The sequence below is a fragment of the Myotis davidii genome, unplaced genomic scaffold (assembly GCF_000327345.1).
Source record: "Myotis davidii unplaced genomic scaffold, ASM32734v1 scaffold438, whole genome shotgun sequence".
In the NCBI taxonomy this organism is placed as follows: domain Eukaryota; kingdom Metazoa; phylum Chordata; class Mammalia; order Chiroptera; family Vespertilionidae; genus Myotis; species Myotis davidii.
The window spans coordinates 4,658,647-4,673,726 of NW_006290031.1; positions in this window are offsets into that span (position 1 = coordinate 4,658,647).

Here is a 15,080-nt window from a genome sequence, read left to right on the forward strand (position 1 = left end):
TCAGCCGGAAGCTGCAATTATAACCCCCAGGTCTCCACCGTCCCCCATCCGCCCAAAGCTGTGACATGTTACCTTTCTGATCTGGCAGATGTTCACACATTTATCTGCAAATCCTCCTCCTCAATTCTTACTGAAATATAGAAATAATTCCTAAATCTATTCTGATAGCGTGTGCTGTGATAATCATGAAAATTCATAGAATCAGAATGAATGCATTTGGACCATAGGGAGGCAAGAAATCTTCCTTTTTATGCTGGTTACTGAATGCTACTGAATTCCTGCTCCTTGGGAAGTATTCGAGCCCGCTGATATCTTAGGAAAGTATAAGCAAGAGCTTTAGGACACGACAGAGAGCAAAATGAAGACCTGACCGTGGGAATAATGGTGGTTAAATATACGTGAGTGGTCCTAACCCTGCCTGTTAGCACTGCATTAGGACATGCAGGGAGTGGGGGAGTCACTGCCCGCTCTGCCTCGCCTGCTCACCCCAGATAAATGTGGGAGGGCAGGGCAGGGTGGAGCTGCTCATGTGCCCTGAGGCCCAGGTTGGCAGTTCTGGTTAAACATCTACATTTCTGACGTCGGTGAATTATCGCCATAAGGTTGTACTGTATTATAAGAAAAAAATAACAGAAGCCAACCTTCATTTGTTTATTCGGTAAGAAATTTATCCAAGAAACATCAGTTGATAAGCTAATATGAATATGCTGACCAATCTATGAATTACAAATGTCAAGAAACTTAAAATTCACTAAGAAAACAGGACAAACCTCTCTGAAATCTACGTAGCAAGCCCTGTACATAAATATCTAAAGAGCATCACTGACAATAAGTGCTATAAGCTTCCAGATAAGGAAAAGACTGCGGCCAAGAGCAAGTGAGACGTGAATAATGCGGTGCTGTCCGGGAAGGAGGCAGAGGAGGTGAGTGCGAACCGGTGCCTCAAACGCCTTGAAGACTGCCCATTCCCACGCGACGATGGACTTTTTATTAAGACATTCCAGACACTGAAAACCTGGTTCCAAGCTACATCCAGCCTTACCTGTGGCTGCGCCCTGGCTGTCAGTCATCCCAGGCTGCTTCCCTCTCCCGGACGTGACATGCATGTTCAAACCCCCTGTGCGCTTTGCTGCTGTTCCCGCCTCCGCTTTTCCTGCTCCGTGTGCTTCAGGGAGCCCGCCGCACCCTTCAGGACCAGGCTCCACTGCCTGCACATGTGACCACCTTTTCCCAAGGCAGTGGTTCTCAACCTTGGCTGCACATTAGAATCACCTGGGAATCTTTTTAAAATCCTGATTTCTGGGCCTCATCCTCTGGAAATTCTGTTTCTTTGTTACTAATGTTGTGGCCCTACCCCATCACAAAGAAACAGAATTTCCGGAGGATGAGGCCCAGAAATCAGGATTTTAAAAAGATTCCCAGGTGATTCTAATGTGCAGCCAAGGTTGAGAACCACTGTCTAAGTCAGTGATGGCAAACCTATAACACGCGTCAGAGGTGACATGTGAACTCATTGTTTTGGTTGATTTTTCTTTGTTAAATGGCATTTAAATATATAAAATAAATATCAAAAATATGTCTTTGTATTACTATGGTTGCAAATATCAAAAAATTTCTATATGTGACATGGCACCAGAGTTAAGATAGGGTTTTTCAAAATGCTGACACGCTGAGCTCTAAAGGTTCGCCATCACTGGTCTAAGTGCTAGTCTCCGAAGGAAGTGCTCACTGGCCCCTCTGAGGTCGCACTGAGCTGCAGCTACAGGAGCTATAGCCTGGTTGGGGATCTGTGCCCCAATCATCTTTATCAATGACCAACCCCTAATTCTTTAGAAGAACAACTAATGTTTCAAGTTTTATGCTACTAGCTGTGCAATCATATCCTCGTGTTCTCCTAAAACATATGCATTAATGACATAGCACTGTTCTATTATGTCATTAGTACTGTTCATGTCTGTCTTCTCTTTGACATTGTAAACTCTTTCAATGCAACAGTTATTTTTGAAAGCTTCCTCTGCGCCAGGCAATGCACCTGAGGTGGGCAGCTCTGCATTTCCTTTTGTGTGAACAGGGCCCCAGGAAAGCACTCTCCCCACAAGCTGTCATCCTCCTGTGATGGGAAACTAAACTCTGTGCGGACAGGGCGCTCTGTAGCCTTAGAAACCAGCACCATGTCTACTACACATTAATCGCACTAAATATTTCTTCAGTGAATGAGCAAATCATTTGTGAGGAGCAGTGAGACCACTTTTTGGATCTGTGTATACATGTGATGACATACTAAGAAAATAAGCGTGGAATTGGAGTCAGGCTACGGATTACATTAAAAGCCACACTGAGAAATTCTATTCATCTTGAAAGCAATAGGTAATTAAGATTTTAGTTTTTGAGCATGGGTGACAGGATTACAGGTGTGGTTTAGGAAAATTACTCTCACCACATTTTGAAGCCCATCTTAGAGGAGGAAGGGTCAGAGGCAAGAGACACGCATAGATATTTTTAAGTGGTCAGAATCTGATATGATCAGCCTGGCCGGCATGGCTCAGTGGTTGAGCATCAACCTATGAACCAGGAGGTCACAGTTGAACCGGATCAGGGCACATGTCCAGGTTATAGGCTCAATCACCAGTTGGAGGCGAGCAGGAGGCAGCCAACCAATGATTCTCTCAAATATATATATATTTTTTCAACCAAAACTAGGATGAAACTAGTGCAAATACCAGAAGGGATAAATATTGAGAAAAGGAGATGAATGAAAGGGATGCCACTTCTTTAATTCTAAGTCATTTAGATGACAATGATAAAGAGACATTAGGTAGCATGATGTAGATGCTAATTTTATTTTGTGCATGTTGGATTGAAGTGACAAGTGACATTTGGGCATCCAGAAGGAAATATCTGATGAGAAATAAACCTCATTCAATAAACATTGTTTTTGAGTGTCTACTCAGTGCCAGACAACTAACTAGGCATGCTCTGAAGATTCAGAAGTCAGCAAGGGACTTGCTCCTCTCAAGGAGTGGTGGGTATCCAAAAAGAAAGAATCTAAACATGAGATAATTAATATATTTGAAATCTGGAAAGTTGACAGTAGAAAAAAGAAACATGTAAGTATGAATTGGCTTGAAGGCAGAAGACAGAGCTGTGAATTTTAAAATTGACACCTGTGTGGCAAGAGCTTCATAAGGTCGCTGATGTTTTCATTATTCAATCTAAATCTTAGTGAAGAAGCAAGAATTTATAAGACAGACATAAAGGGAATTTTAAGTAAAATAATATAAATACATAATTCTTTATGAACTTGTACTAGAATAAGAAATTTAGGTTTGAAAGACAACCACATAAAAGAGACTCTGAGTTACCTATAGCACAGAGAAGAAAAAAAGACCAGAGAATGAGCTACAGGAAATGCAGATGAGGCTTGAAAGTAGAAAATAATCCAGAAAAAAATCAAAAGCAATATGAAATGCAGCAGCACTGTTTTAGGAGAAGTGGAGCTGGAAGGCTTTTGGGACTCCTGAGGACGTTGGTGACTGACAAGAACACATTTCCCATTGCGCGTTGGAAGGACGCCAGATTTGCTCTCAGAAGTGAATCGGCTGAACACATTTGAGCAGTTTTACTCTTAAAAGAGAGAGAAAACGTGGGGGTAGTAAGATGATAGCACCAATTCAATATTTATTGAAGAGTGACAGGTGGAGTTCTGAGAGTTGTGCATATAGTGACTCAAGAAGACAGTGCAGGCTCAATACCATGCTGCTTAAATCCAGTGAAAGTCCCCACTTTAAGAAAACAGGGAGCCTGCCCATGTTAAAAATCAGAGGGAGAGGAATGAAAAGGGGGAAGAAATCTTGACTGGTGGGATTAGGTTCCATCTGTTATTTCTAAGCCTGTGTTTAGTTTTTAAGTCGTACATGATACAAGATTTTATTCTGTTGATTTTCCTAATTAGACTATTTTTAGTTAAACTATTATTTTTTCCAAATTTTCTTCCTTATTATTTTTATATATGTCGTTTCGATTTTATATGTTTTCCCTTTTTTTTCTTGCAGTTAGAATTGAGGCAGCTTAGATAGAATGTGGAAGGATCCATTTTGCTATTTTGGAACTTCCACTTTGCCTAAAATAGTGCCCAAGACTCTTTTCCATGCTGAAAACAAGCAAGGTAGCCTACAGCTGTCAAAGACAGACTCAGGAAGAGCTATGAACAACAGTAATACATAGTCACAAAAAGTTAATATGACCTATTGCTTATTTAAGAAACTAATAAAGAATTAGCAGATGCCTCTGTACCAATAATTTTCCTATGTTATCTTAAAGCTCAAGGATGGTTGTTGTTTTTTAAGAAAACATATTATATAAAAGTTTTTATATATCCTATTGATATAAAATAACTCGTTTTGGATCCCATACATGAGGAGAGCTGACCACTTTCTTTCCTAATTTTTTTTTACTGTAGTTATGATACATAATGTAAAACAAAGACTATCAAAATTATTTCCTTCAATATTTTTCATTAAAAGTATATTACCAAGAAAAAAGTACGGATGCTTTTCAACTTATGATGAGGTCGTGTCATGATAAACCCATGTAAGTTAAAATGCATTTAATACTCCTAACCTGTCATGCATCACAACTTAGTCCAGCCAAATCTTATATGTGCTCAGAACACTTACATTAGCCCATAGCTGGGCACAATCTCTAACACATTTAATACACTGTAGAGATCAGTTTTTTACTCTTGTGATCCCATCGCTGACTGGGAGCTGCAGCTTGATGCCACAGCCCAGCATCACGAGAGTATCATACTGCATATCACTAGCCTATGAAGAGATCAAAACTCAAATCCAAAGTATGGTTACTACTGAATGCATACTGCTTTCACACCATCATATAGTTGTTATGTCAAACCAACATAAGTTAGGGACCCTCTGAATATTGAAACAAATGACAAGCTTTCTACCCAAACTTCAAATACTATAACTTGAATAACCTCATCTAAAGCAGCGGTTCTCAACCTGTGGGTTGCAACACCTTTAGGGGTTGAACGACCCTTTCACAGGGGTCACCTAAGACCATCAGAAAACACATATATAATTACATATTGTTTTTGTGATTCATCACTATGCTTTAATTATGTTCAATTTGTAACAATGAAAATACATCCTGCATATCAGATATTTACATTATGATTCATAACAGTAGCAAAATTATAGTTATGAAGTAGCAACAGAAGTAATTTTATGGTTGGGGGTCACCACAACATGAGGAACTGTATTAAAGGGTCACGGCATTAGGAAGTTTGAGAACCACTGCTCTAAAGAGAGAAGGCACATGAGCAATATCCTTTTAGCAGAATGCAAGGTTTTCTTCCAGTCTGCTCCTTCTTTTCCCATAATCACCCAGTTATAGACTAAATGTATTCTAGACTCCCTTGAAGGTATGGCCATGGGACTAAATTCTTCCTAATTGAAAGTAAAAGAAAGTGATATCTAACATTTTAACTGTTTGCTTGAGAAGAAGTAACCTTCTCAGAGGTCCATTTTTTGTTCCTTTCCTCCCACTGAGCAGATGGAGGTATCAATGGTCCAGCATGGCTACAGCAACACAGTGGGGGAATCCTCAGTCCCTGAATGACCTGGTGGAGCAGAATTGTTCCAGGGGCCTGGAGTGCCATACTTTTACATCAGAGAAACAAATAAACTTCCATTTTGTTAATCCATTATATTTTGGGATCTCTTTATAACAATTTATACTCTACCTTTACTAATACTACCAAAAATCTTAGTTATTTTATTAGAAAATGCCATCTCCAAAATAATTACATCTCCACTTTTTTCTCCAAATCAAAAAAGTAATATGGAGTAATTCAAGATTACAGTGAGTCATAAACTCTCAACATGTTAAGTTTAAGATTATATATATTCTAAATAATACCATAAAATCAAGTTATTTTATTATAATTTAGTATCTATAATATATGATGACAGAGCATGTATTATTTATTATAATACTATAATTAATTTTAAAACTGCCATCATTATAACCACAAAATGACTACATTTTGAAAATATTATATAGTTGCATGAAAACATGTAGAATAACATAAAGACTTCAAATAGACTTACCTCTATAATAATTTTATCTGTTTCAAGTTAGTGTCCCTTCCATGTTCTCCAACTCCACAATATTATTTATAGCCTTTGGTTGGAGTTTTGAAGAACTGAAATAAAAGATCCTATAACCTTCATATAATTTATGCCAAAAACTAAAGAATGATTTATTTCCCAATGATGAACTCATTTTTTTCTCTACAGTTATTTGCCTTTATTTTCAATGTAGCTTTTTATGTTCTTCTAGGTTAAAGACCCTTTTCTAGATAGACAGCATTTTTGGAAGTCTGAATACTAGAATAGAATTATGTATAAGAAAACTGAACTAATGACACATAGCTCACAAAGTCCCCTGTAGCTTACTTGATTTTTAAAGTTCCTTCTTTAAGAAACTATTCTAATTAGGTGAAATTATTTCAAAGTTTCGCTACACCACTCAGTGTAATTAAAAATAATTTCTGCCCTGGCCAGTGTTCTCAGTGGTAAGACCATTGGTCCGAGCACCGAAGGGTTACTGGTTTGGTTCCAGATCAAGGGCATGTATCTGGGTTGCAGGTTCAATCCCTGGCCCTAGTCATGTGTGTGCAGGAGGCAGCCAATCAATGTGTGTCTCCTACATCAGTGTTTCTCTCTCTCACTCTTACTCACACCCTCTTTCTCTACCTCTTTTCCTTCCTCCACTCTCTAAAAATCAATGGAAAAATATCCTCCAGTGAGGAGTAACAACAAGAAAAATTAAAAATATCATTTCTAATAATTTAACAATATAATGCAGGCAAAGCACTAAAGAAATTTGAGGGGGTGGTAATTAATAAAGTTGAGTTGGCATAAACATTGAGGTTTAAAATGGTTCTATCAAAAGGAGAAATATTGGAAAGTAATTCCCCATATGGAAAATAGCATGGACTTTAAGAAAAATATTTTCAAGTTAACGGAAAAATAACATGAACTCAGAACATAATTTAAAACTGGAAAATTATGACTCATTTTAGCAAACACTTTACAAAGTTAAAAACATAGTCCTTTGCCTAACATCTAAAATATTCCAATTCATGTAGACGTAAAATGAATCTTTGAATATGATTTTTTTAAGTTTGGATTACACATTCCCAATCAGTAACAAGAAATCATCATCCAGAAGGACAGGAATAGAAGTTTGAATTGTATATGTATGATATATGAGCTGCCACTAATTTTATCAAGTGAATGCTAAATAATCTCATATTAAAATAGATTTTTTTTACAAATGACATATGATTTATAAAAACAGGCTGATATACAAATGTTCCCTGATGATATTTGTGTGTGAAAATACTCTCAGTGATATATGACTCCTAAAATCGTCTTGCCAGAAGGAAATTAAATAGGGAAAAAAGGGATATTCACAGAAGCTTCATGTTCAGGCAAATAAGAAACCTGACTTTGAGCAAATAAGAATTTCAGTTAAAATGTCCATGTAATTGTTGCTGCTTTATTCATTCAGCTACGCTGAGTCACTGTCATCACATATAATTTCAAGGTTATTCTAGCACCCTTCAGTTTTTTCATCCTATTACTTCACTTCCTGGCTACTCTACTCTTCTCAGAAAAATTGGCTCATATAATCAGATCATGAGAACTCCGTAATCATTATACAATTTTAAACTTCATTATTTTGTATTATAAATCTATGATACCAGCCTTTAAAACTTATCCCAGGTTTGAATTGCAAACTTTCATTATTTAAGTTTTTGTGTCGAGCTCACTTTTTAGGTCAACTTTAAAAAATAGAAATACCTCAGGATCTATTAATGAGAATATGTTTATTAATAATTCATAAACTCACATTTCAAAGGGCTACTTGGGATACTTCAAGGAACAAGAATCTCAAAGACAAAAAAGACCTGCATGTCAGTCATGTCTCCACCAATTACTAGCTGTGGTTACTCATGCAACTTATGCATACCCAAACTACTATGAAAACTCAATAATAAAATGGAGGCAATATCGCCTTTTGTAATTAAAAGAAAAGATATTTGCAAAGCAAACAGCGCAATAGGATCATTGACATAACTGGCACATAATAAATATTGGCTACCCTTCCCATCTATAGGGAAAATTTTGTTTAAGCTCTTTACTTTTTCCTGGCCAGAGTGGCTCAGTTCATTGAGTGTTGGTCTGTTCACCGAAAGGTCATACATACCTGGGTAGCAGGTTTGATCCCTGGTCGAGGCAATGGATGGATGTTTCTCTCTCTCTCTCGTTTCTTTCTCTCTCTCTCTCTCTCTCTCTCTCTCTCTCTCTCTCTCTCTCTACCCCCCCCCCTCTAGTAAGGATTACAGAAATAATAATAAATAAAAATAAATGAACATTTTACTTTTTAAATAGAATATTTTGGTATTTCATCATCCAAATTTCAGGTTGGAAATAAATGGGCGTAAACTTTTAAAAATAAATTTTTATTGATTTCAGAGAGGAAGGGAGAGGGAGAGAGAGTTAGAAACATCAATGATGAGGGAAAATTATTGGTCAGCTGCTTCCTGATGTTCCCTATGGCGGATTGAGCCTGCAACCTGGGCATGTGCCCTGACCGTGAATTGAACTGTGACCTCCTGGTTCACAGGTTGACGCTCAACCACTGAGTCATGCCAGCTGGGCATGGGTGTAATTTTTTAAAACTGCTCTGATTTATCCATACACAAGATAATAAATTTCATCACACACACACACACACACACACACCTATTCAGTCTATCTTCAGTAAACACTTTAGGACATTAATCATACATTCCAATGACAATAACATTTATAAATAATTTTGAAAATCAATATTTGGAGTTTCCTTCTCAATATTTCCTTTTGAAATTATTCCACGGTTATATATTCACAGTTTACGGGGGGGGGGGGGTAAGAAAGAGCCAGAAGTAATTCAGAAAAAAATGCAAGCATTTGATGAAAAATAAATCATACAAATTTTAAATATAAGGTATCCAAAATAATAAAGTTGAGTTGTATAGACTATAAATTTACTTCTCTTACTAACTAGACTGATAAAGCTTGGTTTTTAGCCATATGAAATCATACTAGATGTACTTGCTTTATAAAAAGACAGATCAAATCATGTGAAATTTATTTCACAAATCATACGCTTACCTTAAAAGCATGTGGGGATGCACAATATATGTATTAGTTGGGGAGATGAAAAGCATCCATGCCTCACTCTGACACGTGGGATTTTACTGAGAATCCCGTTAGTCTCTGAGCCCCCCTCATTCTGAGTGGGAGCTATGAATGTAGTTAAGAAACATCAGCTGATAAGAGAGGGTAAAACACAGTTGTTGGGACCATATTGGGGAAAATTCTCCTTGTAAATGTAAGAGGAAACTATCTGTAGTCTGCCTCAACAGGCTTTCTGGAGCATTTGCTCGGTGTTCAGAGTTGTGCTATCTGGCTCTATTTCTTTTTCTAAACTTGGATACTCCAGTTAAAATTTTTTCACTGTCAAAGAGGAATAGTTAGTCTTTCCTTGGCAGTGCGAAGTCATTGCCAAATTGCTTGAAATGATATTTGAACTTAAGGACAGTTTCATTTCTGCTCAGTTTGAGTAAACCTCTATTTTAAAATGTAGGCAATTATCAGTTTGTAAAAGCTCTTTCTACACTATTTGTAAATCATAAAAGTATACCAAATGTCATAAGCATTTATATAGCTAGATTTTCAGGGTGTTAAGTGGAATAATTTCTAACATGTTCAATTAAATACTTCATCTTCCTAGCGCATACCCAATACCTTCAATAACAGCTGTTATATAAATACAGGCATTTAATAAATAGTTCCTGAACTCATCTGAACTTATCATTAATTCAGAATGAGTTTGGAATACATGAAAAATCTAGGAAAATTAAATGCTGTGTTCTAGATCAATATTTTAAGTTTAGGAGTTAGGGAATGATAGAAACACCAGTATTATGTAGGGTACTGTGTATATGCTAGAAAAGATCATGTATACACACAAAAAAGAAAACAGTTTTTATCTCCCAATTTCTATAGGAATTTTTTAAGAATGACCTTTCCTCTTCATTTGCCTTTACCTAGGGTTTGAGGAATAGTGATATTTTGGAGATGGTTTGTTTTGATTCAGTGAAGTCAAGTTATGCTTTAAAAAGACAAAAAAATATATATATATATGACATAGGCATTGTTTTGAGACAGTCTACTGAAAATCTGTACAGCCTTATGGAACTCTATTGATTTATTCAGTAATTTATAACTAGGGAATAAATTTCAATGTTTATAGTCATACAAAATGAAGCAGAGTAAGGAGCAACAGCCAAGGGGATTATCTCCCCGGTAGGCAAATCACTAAACTTAGCAGTGAGTTAAGGGGCGCCCGAAAGATGACTCACTAATGAATGCAGTGAGAAAGCCAACAGTTGGCCACTATTTGGCCTCTTATCCTAGGATTGCCTTTACCACATGCCTCAACCCGGTTCACACAGAGATCAGGCTCTCGTGAAATCACCTTTGCTTTGGGAAATGTAATCCCACAGTGGCGGGAGGGGCATTCCCCCTCACTGCTTCAAAATGAGGGGAGCACTGGTTATTTCTGTGCCATGTCATGGAAAATGAGACTAAAATACCAAACACCAACAAGTGCAATCATATTTCTGCTTTTAAAAAGATAACACATTAGAAAGCACCATACTGTTATTTCTTATCCAGGATTGTTCCACATTTTGGTCAGAACACAACATGTTAAAATAACTTGATCTGGAATTAGAAAGGGGTGGTGAACACTGGGAAGGGAAACTGTGTTCAGTGGAGAGTATGGGATTCTTCAAAATTCCATTTTCTTGAAGAGAATCCCCATTTTTTTTCTGTTGCAACACATGTGCCATAATATTCGCCATGAGTACAATGTAATCCGACGAGCACTCTGAGATTTTAACAGAGCACCCATCTTGGCCAGCACTACAAAAATTAGTTATCACTAGTGGTCAGCAACTATCCATCCAATTGATATTTTAACAGCTGCAGTGTAAACAGCACCAGCTATGAATTACACTATATTCTATCTGTTTCTATTGCTTGCTATCTCTCTCTCAAGAAAGGACACTTGAATAAAAATCAGAGTGACATAATTTCAGGGAAAAGCCTAAATTGGTCTTGAATAGTACCTGTATTTTAACTTCTATTATTAATGTATTACTTGCGGCACACCTCACAGAAGATACTAACACGCAAGAGCAGTATTCCATAATGGGAAAGTCATAAATATTTTTAATTAGATTAGAAAGAAGGGAAGTTGTTATTACTATAAATTACAGCCATCTGGGAGAAAAGTGGCACTGTGTGTGTCAAAATTAGTAAGTCTATGCTAAAAGAAATTCTGATCATTTCACTGTGGGACACTGGTCAAATTTTCTATCAGGAGGAAAATTCTAATCCATATTAACCTAAATTAGACCAAAATTGCTTCATAAGTTATTTTAAGCATAAAGAAGAAGCTGATTTAGCACCGTTGGTCTTATGCAATCAAATACCATTTCTTTTTTTATTATTTTATTTTTTATTACAAAGGGTATTACATATGTGTCCATTCTTTCCCCCCGCCCTAGACAGTCCCCTAGCCTCCCCTATCCCCCAGTGTCTTATGTCCATTGGTTATGGTTATATGCATGCATACAAGTCCTTTGGTTGATCTCTTACCCCCATACCTCCCGCCCCCGAACCCTCCCCGGCCTTCCCGATGCAGTTTGACAATCTGTTTGAGGCAGCTCTGCCTCTGTATCTATTATCAAATACCATTTCTAATACTGAGATTTCCAATTGCATTACACAGGTGAATGTAGAGTCTAAATCGATTATTTTTGGATGGTAGAATTATATATGATTTTTATCTGTCATGCTTTTCTGGGCTTTCAAAGTTTTCTACAAGGAATATAAATATGCATTCCATATAACATATTTAAGCAGATTTCTATACATTATTCATACACTTTCATATATACAGACATACTTAATATAAATGTATGAATACATGTAATCATATGAAACACTAAACAAAACAATTTTTAAAATATTAAAGATAAATAAATAATATGTTGAATGCTGAAAATTATCCTTACATTTGTTCAAGTGAGATAAGCATATTTTCTCCCTGCTTGGAGACTGAGGTTTATTGATATTAGTGAAACTATTGAATACAGTGTACTCTGTCAAAGCTAAAGACCTGGGAAAACTGAGTAGTAATCATGTCTTCTATATCTAGCATGAACTAATTCAACGAACTTGAACTTTAGATAGCTATAATATTGGAGTTAGAAACAAATTATGAATCTTTGTACATAATATGAATTTGGGAGTGTCAAATAAATGATACATATTTTGATTATCATAAGACTACTTAAAATTTGAAGAGGCATGTATTCTGAAAGCAAAATTAATTAATTAATTAATTAAAAACTATCTTGACCAAAAGCATACTTAATCTAGTTGGAAAGTATTTCTGTAAAGTTATTTTTTAAGAACTAGACTATTTTCTGCTTGATAGACCATACACAGGCAAAACACACTTGCTTGAATAGATTTTTCATAAAAAGGCTTAAACATAATAATTAGACTACATTATCCACCATTGTACTTCATAGGTAGTGCTGGTTCCAGTTGGCATTCACTAAGCAGGCAGAAAATTGTGCCATTTACTGAAAATTATTGGTTTTTAAACAGTGTATTCAACTCTCTTCTCTCACCCTCCCAACCATATGCAAATTATTTTTATTAGAAAAATAATAAACTATGCTGCTTCAGCACAAAGAAGATAGATTTTGGAAAATAATGATTTATATTTTTTTATTGTTGTTTGTCCCAAAGGATACACATGTACTTTGGATTCTTTTTTCCCCTCAATCTCAATCATAGTTTTCACTTCCATCAGTTTCCCTTGGTTAATACACTCCATATTTGACTTTCCTTAATAAATGTTATAGCTCAAATTCTTCCTTCTAAAAGAAGTCTTTTCTAATTTCCCTGAAACAACTTCCTATTTTCCTCTGTCACATTTTCACAATATTTTTTGTGGCTTCATAAGCCCTTACACTCTGCCATTAATACAGTTGTGTGTATGCACCCCCATTATAGTGTGTGCACACAGAGGAACTGAGGCACACTCCCCTCTGTCCCCGGCAACCTGCCCCAATGACCTGCACATTGTTCAAATTCACTGTAGAGAGAAAGTAAGCATAATGACTTCTAAGACAAATAAAAATACCTTCTTCTCCTTATTAATTCCACAAGAATTTGTCCTTCTTGCTGTTTGTTTTCTTTTGTTTGAGTCAGATATGAAGATATGTGGTTAAATGAGTAAAAATATTAAAGTATCATGCAGTTATAAATGAATTTTATCTCTTTACTTATTTTCTTGGGCAAATTATCCTTTGAAATGACATGTCATTTCAGAATAATAACAATTCTGTCACTTTCTCTCTACTAATTTCTTTTTTTCTTTTTTCTTTTTTTTTGGTTAATCCTCACTAGAGGATATTTTTTCATTGATTTTTAAGGAGAGTGGAAAAGAGAGGGAAAGACAGAGAGAAACATCAATGTGTGAGAAACACATCAATTGGTTGCCTCCTGCATGAGCCGGACCTGGGCCCAGGCCAGGGAGGAGCCTGCAACTGAGGTACATGCTGGGAATTGATCCCAGGACCTTTGGGTTGGCAGGTCACTGCTCTCTCCATTGAGCCAAATCCACTAGGGTTCTATCTACTAAATTTTACTAATCACAATAGCATCCTATTTTAAATAGGACACCACCTATTTATACAAATAGAGTACTGTCGTGGATGAAATTAGATTTTAAAATTCTTCAGTAAATTAAAAACAGAAAAATAATCTGCATTGCACCAGATTCAAAGTTGTTTTTTAATAAGGAAATGCCATATATTTATAGCAAAAGTATAAGTCCCAGAGACTATATCTTCCCATATATGTCACTGTTTGAGAAATGGGTAATTATATACATTAGGTCATTGATAATTCATCAAAGATTTTCATTGCCAAAATCAAGTTCTTATTCAGTATAATAACTTACTAAACCCAATTTTTAGAGAATCTCACTGCTGCTATGTTGAAGTAAAGGAAATCTATTTCCTCTAATGAGTCTATGAAATTGAGCAACATAAGCAGAAAACATTAAAATACCTTATTTGTGAAACAAAGTTGAACTTGTATCCTAAAAAGATTACTCCTAAATTACTTACTGATTCCATAATTACACTTTACATTAGTAAGACAATTGTTAGCTTTGTCCTGAGCCTATCTGGGTTCAGAAATATTATGAAATAGTCTAACTGTATTTGACGATAGTGTTTTGAATATTCAAAGTAGGTGCCTACCATGTGGCAGGCCTGTGCTCAGTTAGCACTGACTTAAGTGACAAAGATAAATATCACTTTTAGCTAACAATATATAAATTGATGTTTCATAACTAAAGTTATGTCTACTAAATTAATCAATTTTACCCTGGATATTGTGAATACTAGTCACTCTGTCATTATAATCTCACAAATAATAGCTTAAGTAGCAACAAAAAGCAAAAGAAAAAGTATACAAATTTATTTTGTATTAGTTGCAATTGCTAAAAAGAAGATGGTAGAGGTAGTCTAATCTATTTACTTAATATAAATTGAAACCTTAGCAATTAAAAATTTCAGGCAAAATTATGGTTCATAACATATATTACATTGTAATGTTTCCAGAAGATTATTTCCCTGATTAGATTTAACACATTTGAATCATATTGCTTTCACATGAAAAAAAAGTGTCAAGAATGAATATGCCATTTAGCAAACATACATATTTCTAGCTAACTATAAAATATTACTGATACTAATTTGGTTAGATAGTATAAGCAAGGATGAATGGTGATGTCAATTAAATTAAATTCTACTCAGGTTTAAAGGAGTCATTCATAGATAATGTGAATGT